Here is a 13,300-nt window from a genome sequence, read left to right as displayed (position 1 = left end):
CTTTTATGATACAAAGGACAAAAAAAAGTGAACAGACGGACAAACTCATTACTGTAAATGTTATGGAACATTTAGAAGATAAACATATCCCTCAGAGTGTTTGTGTTCTGCCGGGGAAACATGATTGTAGATTCAGCTTTTCAGAATTCTCTATTATTGAAGGTATGAATTGTTGCATTAGCAGGCAACACAGTGTAGGAGTTATTTTACTGTACTAATCAAGGCTGTAAATGAGTTCAGAACAGGAATAAAAACCTCTGTTACCCCTTCTCTTTCCAGAGTGGGACTGCTCATACCTAACATATTGAATAGGCTCTTTTTTAATTCCCACATGTTACAGTCTTAATATATCACCTCAATTTATCTTGGTACTGCAGAAAGTCAAATGCTGACTGCTCCATTACTCATATACTGGATAAATTGTGTCACGTCTCGTAAACTTGCTGCGTATCCAGTTTTTGCACAGCTTTCCTCCCTCCTTGGGATGATTTTTTTTTTCTGTGTTCTTAAAGCCATGTTTTAAAGCACCACAAGCTAGGTAGGTCATCTGTCAACAGGGCATTTTGATGAACACACAAGTGATTTATTTGACTAGGATCCAAGCAACTGCTACAGTAAGGTAACATATATCCAAATTAGCTTTTTTTTCATCTAGGGAGTCTTGCAGAACACCTTAGAGTGAACTCAAGTTTACAGGCAAAAAAAGAGAGTTGCAAGATGATTTGATGATATGTGGATTAATGGTCAGCACTTATCTTTAATAAATAGGTTCAGCACTGTTCTGGGACACATATTCTTAATTTAAATCCCTCAAAGTCACTAGCTCAACAACACTGGGCATTAATCCCTGTTGACAGCTGTAAGGAACATTACCTATTTCATTTGTGCCTCAACGCACATATATTATTAATCCTTCATGCATTGCACATTTTGCATTGTGACGCCCATTGGTGTGTACCGACGGCGAAAAACTGTTATTTGCTCGTTGAAGTGCTATAGTGATGTATTCTACCAGCTGCCCAAACACACTGGGCAATTTTGTAAAAAGGCATGCAATTAGCATGACAATCACACTTTTAGACACTCATTTGCTTTCTTGTATTTAAACAGCAGTAAATAAATAAAACAAATGCATTCTAGTCTCCTGTATGTCATCACCCTCAGTGGAAAAGTACTTGATTAAGTAACTTGGCCAATCAGATTGCTATAACAGGGGTTTAATACAATGATACAATGCTGCCACAATGCCTACTCCAAGATCGCACCCTCCTCCATAAAAATGGTTAGTTGTGAGTGAACTAGTTAATTTGTGGTGCCCCCCCCCCATGACAGCTGGGCATGGTCCATTATTATTGCTTATAGCTATTCGTGCATATATTTTCCTCCCTCTACCTTGTGGTCCTGTTTTCTGGTTATATGATTTTGGAGCCCTAATTGTGTTAATCCTTAGCCTGTTACAAGATTAATATTGTGATCTACCAGTATATCACAGCAGCTCACCAGTGACCACAAATACGCTAATTCACTAAGATGCAAAGTTTCGTCGCTGGCGCCAAACGCTTGTGAAGTTGCGTTAGCGTTAATACGACAGTTATAGCGAAGTTGCACTAGCGTTAGATAATTAGTATACGGCGGGAAGTTACATTTCAATGGACGTATATGTTGCAGCAAATACATTGCACTACACAAGCCCAGGATACCTTAATAAAAGAAAATAGAGTTACATAGTTACATAGTTACATAGTTACTTAGTTAAATTGGGTTGAAAAAAGACAAAGCCCATCAAGTTCAACTCCTCCAAATGAAAACCCAGCATCCATACATACACCCATCCCTACTTTTAATTAAATTCTATATACCCATACCTATACTAACTATAGAGCTTAGTATCAGAATAGCCTTTGATATTATGTCTGTCCAAAAAATCATCCAAGCCATTCTTAAAGGCATTAACTGAATCAGCCATCACAACATCACCCGGCAGTGCATTCCACAACCTCACTGTCCTGACTGTGAAGAACCACCTACGTTGCTTCAAATGAAAGTTCTTTTCTTCTAGTCTAAAGGGGTGGCCTCTGGTACGTTGATGCACTTTATGGGTAAAAAGGTCCCCTGCCATTTGTCTATAATGTCCTCTAATGTACTTGTAAAGTGGAATCATGTCCCCTCGCAAGCGCCTTTTTTTCAGAGAAAACAACCCCAACCTTGACACTCTACCCTCATAATTTAAGTCTTCCGTCCCTCTAACCAATTTAGTTGCACATCTCTGCACTCTCTCCAGCTCATTTATATCCCTCTTAAGGACTGGAGTCCAAAACTGCACTGCATACTCCAGATGAGGCCTCACCAGGGACCTATAAAGAGGCATAATTATGTTTTCATCCCTTGAGTTAATGCCCTTTTTTATGCAAGACAGAACTTTATTTGCTTTAGTAGCCACAGAATGACACTGCCCAGAATTAGACAACGTGTTATCTACAAAGACCCCTAGATCCTTCTCATTTAAGGAAACTCCCAACACACTGCCATTTAGTGTATAACTTGCATTTACATTATTTTTGCCAAAGTGCATAACCTTGCATTTATCAACATTGAACCTCATTTTCCAGCTTCCTTGCATGATTTATTGGCCTCCTTGTACGTTATAAATGTTTCGGCTGTACCAGATAACTTGAAAGCCTTAAAAGCACGTCTTTTCTTACCCACCTCAACACCAACGCTTCTATTGAACCAAAAAGGTTTTGCTTTGCAATGATGTTCCTTGCTTACAAGTGGAATATACTGACAAGTATATTTATTAAGCAGCATTTTAAAGACTTCCCATTTTTGTTCTGTGTTTAACCCTGTGAAAAGCATTTCCCACTTAATATGTTGCAGAGATGCCCTTATACTGTCAAAGTTTGCACGTCTGAAATTTAGTGTTTTAGTTACTCCCTTATAGAATTGCTTCTGCAACAGAATCTCAAAGGAGACCATGTTATGATCACTATTCCCTAAATGCTCACCCACACAAATGTTAGAGATGAGTTCAGTATTGTTAGTTATTACAAGGTCCAAAAGAGAGTTATTCCTAGTAGGTAGGGATGTAGCGAACGTCGGAAAAAAAGTTCGCGAACATATTCGCGAACTTGCGCAAAAATGCGAGCGGTTCGCGAACGGTTCGCGAACCCCATAGACTTCAATGGGAAGGCGAACTTTAACATCTAGAAAAGACATTTCTGGCCAGAAAAATGATTTTAAAGTTGTTTAAAGGGTGCAACGACCTGGACAGTGGCATGCCAGAGGGGGATCAAGGGCAAAAATGTATCTGAAAAATCTGCCTGTGTGTGCTTGGAAGAGATAGTGTAGGGGGAGAGCTGTTAGTGATTTCAGGGACAGATGATAGTAAGTTTGCTGGCTAGTAATCTGCTTGATACTGCTCTGTATTGGAGGGACAGAAGTCTGCAGGGATTTGAGGGACATTTTAGCTTAGGTAGCTTTGCTGGCTAGTAATCTACTGTTCTCTTTAAACAACTGCCATACGTTGACCTTGTAGGCATTGTTTGCCCAGTTTTTTTGGACGCAGCCACTGAAGCACAGTTGCCAGAAAAAATATGCCATATAAATGCTGAAAATAGTCATTTTTCGCCATACGTTGACCTTGTAGACATTGTTTGCCCAGTTTTTTTGGACGCAGCCACTGAAGCACAGTTGCCAGAAAAAATATGCCATATAAATGCTGAAAATAGTAATTTTTCGCCATACGTTGACCTTGTAGACATTGTTTGCCCAGTTTTTTTGGTTGCAGCCACTGAAGCCACAGTTGCCAGAAAAAATATGCCACATAAATGCTGAAAATAGTCATTTTTTGCCATATACGTTGAGTCAACGTATGGCAAAAAATGACTATTTTCAGCATTTATATGGCATATTTTTTCTGGCCTCTGTGCTTCAGTGGCTGTGGCCAAAAAAACTGGGCAAACAATGCCTACAAGGTCAACGTATACACTACTACAGCGGTGGATACGGATTACGTAAAATATATGAATGCTGCTTGAAAAAAGTGACTCCGGTGTTTTTTCTGGAGACGGTAATATTATGGATATTTAGACAGAATGGGAACAAGGTCACACAGCTCGATGGCGGGTTGAAGAAAACAGTGTGCAAATAATGCCTACAAGGCCAACGTATACACTACTACAGCGGTGGATACGGATTACGTAAAATATATTATGGCTGCTTGAAAAAAGTGACTCCGGTGTTTTTTCTGGAGACGGTAATATTATGGATATTTAGACAGAATGGGAACAAGGTCACACAGCTCGATGGCGGGTTGAAGAAAACAGTGTGCAAATAATGCCTACAAGGCCAACGTATACACTACTACAGCGGTGGATACGGATTACGTAAAATATATTATGGCTGCTTGAAAAAAGTGACTCCGGTGTTTTTTCTGGAGACGGTAATATTATGGATATTTAGACAGAATGGGAACAAGGTCACACAGCTCGATGGCGGGTTGAAGAAAACAGTGTGCAAATAATGCCTACAAGGCCAACGTATACACTACTACAGCGGTGGATACGGATTACGTAAAATATATGAATGCTGCTTGAAAAAAGTGACTCCGGTGTTTTTTCTGGAGACGGTAATATTATGGATATTTAGACAGAATGGGAACAAGGTCACACAGCTCGATGGCGGGTTGAAGAAAACAGTGTGCAAATAATGCCTACAAGGCCAACGTATACACTACTACAGCGGTGGATACGGATTACGTAAAATATATGAATGCTGCTTGAAAAAAGTGACTCCGGTGTTTTTTCTGGAGACGGTAATATTATGGATATTTAGACAGAATGGGAACAAGGTCACACAGCTCGATGGCGGGTTGAAGAAAACAGTGTGCAAATAATGCCTACAGGGCAAATAATGCCTAAAAGGTCAACTTATACACTACTACAGCGGTAGTAAAATAAAAAAAGTAAAATAAAAAAAAATGAATATTAAAAAAAAAAAATTAAAGTTGGTGCTGCTGAACTACTAGGAGCAGCAGATTAGCACACCAGTCCCACTCCCCAACACTGCTAGACTAATAGCACTGGGCTCTTATAGTAGTAGTAGTAGTAGTAGTAGTAAAACAACAAAAAAATAAATAAAAGCAGTCCTTACAAGGACTACTGTTATTGCAGCAGTCAGCAGATGAGATCAGAAGCAGGACAGCTGCCCACTGCAGCTACATACAGAGCACTGCAGTAGAAGGTAGATTACTAGCCAGCAAAGCTACCTAAGCTAAAATGTCCCTCAAACCCCTGCAGACTTCTGTCCCTCCAATAACAGAGCAGTATCAAAACGATTACTAGCCAGCAAACTTTCAACTGTCCCTGAAATCACTAACAGGCAGCAGCTCTCTCCCTACACTATCTCTTCAGCACACACAGGCAGAGTGAAAAAACGCTGCAGGGCTTCGGTTTTTATAGGGAAGGGGAGTGGTCCAGGGGAGAGCTTCCTGATTGGCTGCCATGTACCTGCTGGTCTGGGGTGAGAGGGCAAAAAAAAGCGCCAACAATGGCGAACCCAAAATGGCGAACGTCGCGCGACGTTCGCGAACTTCCGGCGAGCGCGAACACCCGATGTTCGCGCGAACAAGTTCGCCGGCGAACAGTTCGCGACATCTCTACTAGTAGGTTCTTGAACGAGCTGGAATAAAATATGTCATTCAGCATATTTACAAACCTACTAGCTTTTTCTGTCTTAGCAACCCCATTACCCCAGTCAATGTCTGGATAATTGAAGTCACCCATAGCAACAACTTGACCCAGCTGTGAAGCCGCTTGTATCTGCAAGAGTAGCTGGGCTTCATACTCGACACTTATACGAGGTGGTTTATAGCATACACCAATGATAATTCTTTTTGTTACCTTTTGCCCAGTCAAAATCTCTACCCAGAGTGATTCTACACCCTCACCAGTGCCAGCTATTGTTATTTCTTTAGCGCATGGCTTTAATTCAGGCTTTACATACAAACACACTCCTCCACCCTTTTTAATCCCTCTTTCCCTCCTAAAAAGGGTGTAACCATTTAAATTCACAATCCAGTCACATGTTTCATCCCACCAGGTCTCAGTGATACCAATTATATCATAATTTTTAGAGCATGCAATCAATTCCAGGTCTCCCATTTTACCTGACAAACTCCGTGCATTTACCAGCATACAGCGGAGGTTACTACTTTTACTTTTGAAATTTGCATTACTTAGTGAAGAATTATACGTTAAGTTAGTATTATTCTGTTTTCCTTGTAACAGAGGGACCTCCTTAGCTGGTAAACTGCATGCCCCCCTCACTCCTCCCCCATGACCCCTTACTAACCCCACTGCCCCGTCTACCCTAGCTTCCCCATAATTCTTTATCTCACCCACCCCCCCCATGCCTAGTTTAAACACTCCTCCAACCTCTTAGCCATTCTTTCCCCTAGCACCGCGGACCCCCTTCCATTGAGGTGCAAACCGTCACGAGTGTATAGGTTGTACCCCAACGAAAAATTGGCCCAGTGCTCTAGGAACCCAAACCCTTCCTTCCTGCACCAAGACTTGAGCCACGCATTTAGCTCCCTAAACTCCCGCTGTTTTCCTAAACTTGCACGTGGCACAGGCAAAATTTCAGAAAAGATGACATTGGAAGACCTTTCCTTGATCTTAGAGCCTAGATCCCTGAAATCATTCTTTAAGGTCTTCCATCTACCATTTATTTTGTCATTAGTACCGATATGCACTAAGACAGCTGGGTCATGCCCAGCCCCACCCAATAATTTGTCTATCCGATCAACCACATGCCGAACCCTGGCACCAGGTAGACAGCAAACTGTTTGGTTGTAGCGATCCGGACGACAAATTACCCTATCCACTTTCCTAATAATTGAGTCCCCTACAACCACAATCTGCTTAGGCCTGACTCTACTCTCCTCCCCACCACTACTAGAGAAACTGGTCTCCCGGCTGTTAGAGAGATCAGCCCCATCTAGAATTGCCAATCCAGAGTTCATACTCCCGTCATCTTCACACAATCTGGCAAATTTGTTGCGATGTATAATCTCCAGATCAGCCTCCATTTTCCTTTTGCCCACCTTAGATTTTCTAACTGTCATCCAGCTAGCTGCCTCAACATCCTGCTGCTGTTCTGTTCCCCCAAACTATCTGACCCCACTAGGTCCTGCTCAGTGAGCAAACGACTCCTTTCAAGATTGTCAATCGACCGCAATGTTGCAATTTGTTGCTCTAGTGCTCTAACGTGAGCCTCCAAAGTGGCAATTTTGCTCACAACCACCACAGAGGTAAGCATTTTGGATCTCTTGTTCCAAATCTGCATACATATGACTGTGCACTGAGTCAGACCTTCAATCTTGCTAGCACTCATTATCCCAGTTACAGATTAAAACAGGAAAAAATAAAAATAAATATATAAAATAAAAATGAGGGTTTAGAACAAACTTTTGACCTAGTTTGAACCTCCTTTAGTTTGAAACTCCGGTCTATGTAACTCCACTTACAGATCCCCCACTGTAACTCCACTTACAGATCCCCCACTGTAACACCACTTACAGATCCCCCACTGTAACTCCACTTACAGATCCCCCACTTAACGAGCAAACACTTAAGAGAAGCTAACACTAGAGCAAGCTCCACTGGAGTGCCAGGGGTTCTATTTATACAGTCTGTTCAGGTGCAACTAATCAAACCCCACCCCCTCAAACGGAGGGAAAACTGCAAAGTAAAGCAGGTTGTGACAAACTTGCTGTAAGCACACTAGCACACCAAACTTTGCTGTTTAGCACCCAAGACAGAAAAAAATAACTTTAAAAAATAAAACCACAGTAGTTAAATATAAATCTTATTGCCCTACACATGAGCCCACAGTATAGTTTATGTGCCATATGTTAGGAAACGTAGGGGGGAAGGAGGGTACCCAAAAAAAAATTTACGATCTTTTTCAGCCTATCACCCTGTAAAAAGGAAAAGACGCCAGTGTTTTTTGGGACTTAGAGAAAATTTCAACTTTTTTTGGAACAAGTCCTATCTACTCTATTACACTTCACCTGGTCTGAGGTGGCAAAGGCAAGTCTGACGATAGAGGTAACGTTTAGTGAAATCAAAAACTTAGTGAATTTGTGTAGTAACACTCTTTCGCCAGAGCGAGAATTCGTCTGGAGTTAGAGTGCGAAGTTGCGCCAGAGTCTATCACCTTCGCTGGCGTAATTACGTCAGCACCCATTATTAAATCATCGAAGCGCCAAAATGACGTCATGCTGGTGAATTTTTGCCAGCGTTAGCCACTTCTCCCTTTAGTAAATTTGCCCCATAGTGTGTATTGTAATGCATTGTCTCTGATATGGTATAACCTGATGGAATAACATAAAACAAATAAGTAGGAGTTTTCTGCATGAAGATACCAGAGTGAATAGTCACTTTAATATAGTGGGTACGTAAGAATTAAGCACAGGTAGTTGGTGTAGTGAATATATGTCACTGTGCAGTAAAACATGTGTTACAGTATTAGTATCACGCTAAAAAGTTTAATTGTAATGTGAATTATTCTTCTGCCAGATTTTAATGACATAGACAGTGCATAGACATAAAAATGAAAATACTGCCATTGCACATTTGTATTATTACATAGTGTCCTATTCATGCCAGTGAAGTATGCTTTTTCCAGAGGAGCCAGTATATGGAATGTGTCACTCATCATAGATATACACATAGATCTGCAGAAAAGGAATGGACAGTGTTTGTAGAGCAGAGAGAAGCCCAACCACAGAGGGATAGAAAAAAAGTAAACTTCCCTACCAATTAATGCAATTTGTCACAGGAACAAAAGCTTGCAGATATAAAGCAAGTCTAAACAGAAAACTGTCCAAATTGCATAATCATGTGCTAGGCTAACTGAAACAGACTATGTCCCATTTCCCAACATCCCTATCTCTAATTATTGTAGGAATGGGCAATAGCCTACCTAGGCACTGGATGCTGTTGACACCCAAATGTATAGTGCATTTTTTTCCTTCTATCACAGACAATTTTGTTACCTTGCACCCATGTATTGTTACCCTACAGGACAAGTCTGATGCGCATTTTGCTCCTTACAATGGAGCTTGCTAAAAAGCAACATTTGTACAACTTTGCAATATCTAATTGACAATATTATAATGTCACATAAGAACAGTCTCTCAACTCCCAGTTGGAGTTGTCAGGACCAAGGAGGAAGTTTCAGGGGTTAAAGTCCAAAATCGCAGTACAAAAGGGTTAAGGCAAAATTGTTATCAAAGTCCAGGCAAGAGTTCAAAGGCAGGCAGAATAATAGCAAAGTCTAAGTCCAGGCAAGGTCAAAGTTGAGGAATCAGTACAAGAGGAATTTAGGATCACCCAGGAACGAAGGTAGCAATTCCTATACTCGGGCATTGAACCGGCGTCCTGGGCATCCCTTTATTTTGTCGCCACTCTGTGTGACATCATCGCGGCGGTGCCTCCGCAACCCACGTGGTAGCTATGGGCTGCGCCATCTGGAAGAGGAAGGACACTCCGTCGGGAGCTCCTGACAGTTCCCCCTTCACTGGCAGAATAATGGCTGGTTACTGAACATCCAATGACCCTGAACCTGGCAAAGTGGGTTAAGGGATATTGGATGTTCAGTAACCAACATTTCTCTCTGCTAGAGTGTCTTCATTATGTGTTCTCTGTAGGCCTAAAAGGTATTAAACAGTTCTGGGGTCTCTATCTTAAGTGCTAATGGCTACTGGTTGTGGGAAGTGGAAGAGCAGCTTTGCGCTATTCTTTCTTTCTTTCTCTTTCTTTCTTTCTTTCTTTCTTTCTTTCTTTCTTTCTTTCTTTCTTTCTTTCTTTCTTTCTTTTTTTTAACCAAAATTTCTTGAAGGCTTCAGCTGGCTTTTAAAATGACAATTCAGTCTAACAAATATGTTAATACACCCAAATGGTTTCTTGTTTGCCTGGGTCTAATGCAATTAGAAGAAATCATCAGTTTATTAGTGTACAGTATATACTTGGTGATTCAGTGTAATGGAAGGAATTGCAGAGAACCAAGAGAAAATGATGTATCCAAATAAATCAAATGCTTCCAAGATTAAATTGTGAGTTATTTTAACTTTTATGTGAGAGCATTAAGGGTAGGGCCATCAATCACTTAGATGTGACCTCATAAAAAGGCCACTGTGGCTGGCCCATAATATTGCGAGAAGGGAGCACACGCTCATTCCAATCCATGACCTTTAGTCTGTCTCTTGAGCTCTGCCTAAACTTTGCTTCATGTCACTATACACAGTACTGGCAGGCGTACAATGTTCCCTTTCCAAGTTAATAAAGTCTTACGCAAAAATAATATTGCAACATTATTTCTTTCAAAGCAATTTGATTCCAAAAACAAAGCAATTGTAAAGAAATAAAAGCAGATACAAGCTACCCTGTAACAGTGTAAACAGGCAAAGTGTTTCTATATTAATCTTACCTGACAACACAACATGTTCATACACAAACATGCTGTTTCAGAATACTTGGCAGATTAATGACCATCACTGTTTTTATAGAGGTTTTTAACTGTTATTGTCCCAGTACAAATCTATTTATATGCTGCCGATTAGTAAGGCTGATCATAAAAGAGGTTGATATGACTCCTCCAGACCATGTAAAGGGATTTTGGGTGAAAAGGTACCAGGTTTGAAAATCCTGTTGGATGTGAACCACAATGGCATGTTGCTGGAGTCCTCGTCTGATAAGTCTCTGTATGCCCACTGCATGATCCAGTCATTAGACCCAGTATGTGTGGTCAGATTAGGCTCATTTACTGATCTTACCAAATGAATTTACAGTATGGTGTAAGCAGACTGAGCAGAGTTGGAATCAGGGGATCAGCAATATAATTTAAATAGGACTTTTATGGTTTATTAAAGTCACTGTGCAGGGTCAGATTGGGAATAAACCTTCTGGGCCCCAGCCTTCATGTGTCCTGCCGACCCAGGTCTGCTCCCTGTGACACTGTGGACGTACTCGTTCCTGATCTTGCCCAACTGCAAGCTATGAAGTGTTGCAAGAGACGTGGTGTATGTTAAGGGAGGGGGGTGAACGTCAGGAGGAAGGCCATTCATCTTGCAATGTCAGATCCCAAGTGGGCCTTGCAACCCCATTCTGATGCTGTCACTGGTTAAGGGACTTTGGACACTATGCTTATGAGAGAAGTGGAGGAGCTTGGATGATGACCCACTTTTTGGAAAGACCAGAGGGCAGATTTACTTAAGAGCAAAGTGGTTAATGCTAATGACTTCTCCGCAGCATTGCCACCTGCAGGGACATCGGCAATTCACTAACAGGCACCAAATTCACTAGCGAACGGGCCCGTTTCTAGAGTTCATTTGCACTCTATCGCCAGGCGACTTTTTGGTCTGGAGAACGATTATTACACCACAAATTCACTAAAGTACAAACTTTACTGAAAGTTATCTCTTTCGGCAGAGTTGACTTCTCCACCTCAGACCAGACGAAGTGCTAAAAAGATGCTAGATCTTCTTCAATCTTCATTCACTGACATCATATCCTGTGTTCCGAAAATGCATTAAAGGAGAATTCAACCCCTTCCCTGCGTAGGCCCCCCTCCCCCCCCCGGCCAAATTCCCCTAACTTGTTACTTATCCCTCCTTCTACGTCCTCTCCAGCGGAGTTCATGGCAGCCATCTTCTCCCGAGCGCTCTTCTTCCTGTATTCAGCGGCATTTGGTGGCGCATGCGCAGTAGGAGGCATTTACCAGTAAGGATATACTGAACATGCGCCAAAAGTCATGAAGTTTCCAAAAAAAGAAAACAGCAAATGCCTCCAACTGCGCATGCGCCCGAAAAACACAAGTTTCCATTTTCTTTTTTCGGAAACTTCGTGACTTTCGGTGCATGCACAGTAGATCCTTACCGGTAAATGCAAGCATTTGCACCAACTTTTTTAATAAAGAACTTCATACAACTTTAAATTACCCACCGTATGCAAATTGACCTAAGCGCAAGATCACTAGCAAATTTTCGATAGGCACAAACGAACGCTAGAGCATCTTTGCTATGAAATGCTTGCACTGCCAAAGTAACGCTAGCGAAAAGTTGCCATCGTTCACCGCCCAAGGTGCAACTTCGCATATTAGTGAATTAGCGTTGTTGGATTGAATTTGTGCCTAGTGTAAGGTGTGATGTGTGCAAAGTGGTCGCTGGCGACAATTCGTCTTTTTAGTAAATCTGACCATAGGTTTTCCTATGTTTTTACTTTTTAAATCTTACACACTTGTTCAGTTAAGGGACTGGAAACTCAATCATTAATATATATTTATTTATTTATATTTTGAGCTTGGGGAAGGATTGCTATGAGCAGCCTTGATGATTTCTAAGTTCTGTACTATTTTTCAGCGGGGTTAATGCAGGCTTAATCCTACGAGTTATGTCACATTGTGTAAGCCTTGTATTTGCTACTAGAGCTAGCTATTCCATTCTGAGTTCCCTTATGACAAGACAATTATGAATAAACCATGCATGCCAAAATAAAATTGCACCCATTGTATCACAAAGGTCAGGATTCCATTTCAATTATTAGATGTCCTTTATAAATAGCTTCCACTACTTCTTATAAGATTTCTTCTTCTTGCCTTTTTTTCTCTGTACTTTATTTTCTTAAAGTTTGGACGTAGTTTAATTCATGACAGCATTTCTCATCATAACAGCCCTCACCAGGCATAACAAATACATCTGCTGCCAGACACTTGTGTGACTTTCACTGGAGTGTATTGTGCATTAGAAATAGCATTCTGGTGGCTAAAAAATTAACATAATTAATGATCTGGAGAAATGTGTTTGTGTGTGTGCAGTACGAGTCAGGTAATTTTCCCATTTACTTTAAAGACACAAACACACTATAAGGCCATAATTTGGCCTTGGGGTGATTGATACTTTTTATTTGAATAGAGTATATGGGCTGTTTTTTCATTGTAACATATAACTGAGCTAAAACATTTTCAAAGTTATAGATAATGGGGAAAGATGAGTGTCTGACTAGCATAAATACCGTCTGTTTTAGCACAACAAAAAAGTAATATACTTACAATTTACTCTGGATAGGATTAATAAATGCAAATTTCAGTGATTTCTCCCCACTCCTTTGGAAAGTCCTTTTCTTTCTGGGAGTGCCAGCAGAGGATCTTTCATAGCCTTTGTTGGCCCACCCCATAATTTAGGCACCAAAGCCAGGTTTTCTCTGAATCCAGGGGAAATTCTCATCCCCTGCCAACC

This window comes from Xenopus laevis, chromosome 1S (genome assembly GCF_017654675.1).
Source record: "Xenopus laevis strain J_2021 chromosome 1S, Xenopus_laevis_v10.1, whole genome shotgun sequence".
Lineage (NCBI taxonomy): Eukaryota > Metazoa > Chordata > Amphibia > Anura > Pipidae > Xenopus > Xenopus laevis.
The sequence above is the reverse complement of the archived record's forward strand: the minus strand, read 5'-3'. Positions refer to the sequence as shown.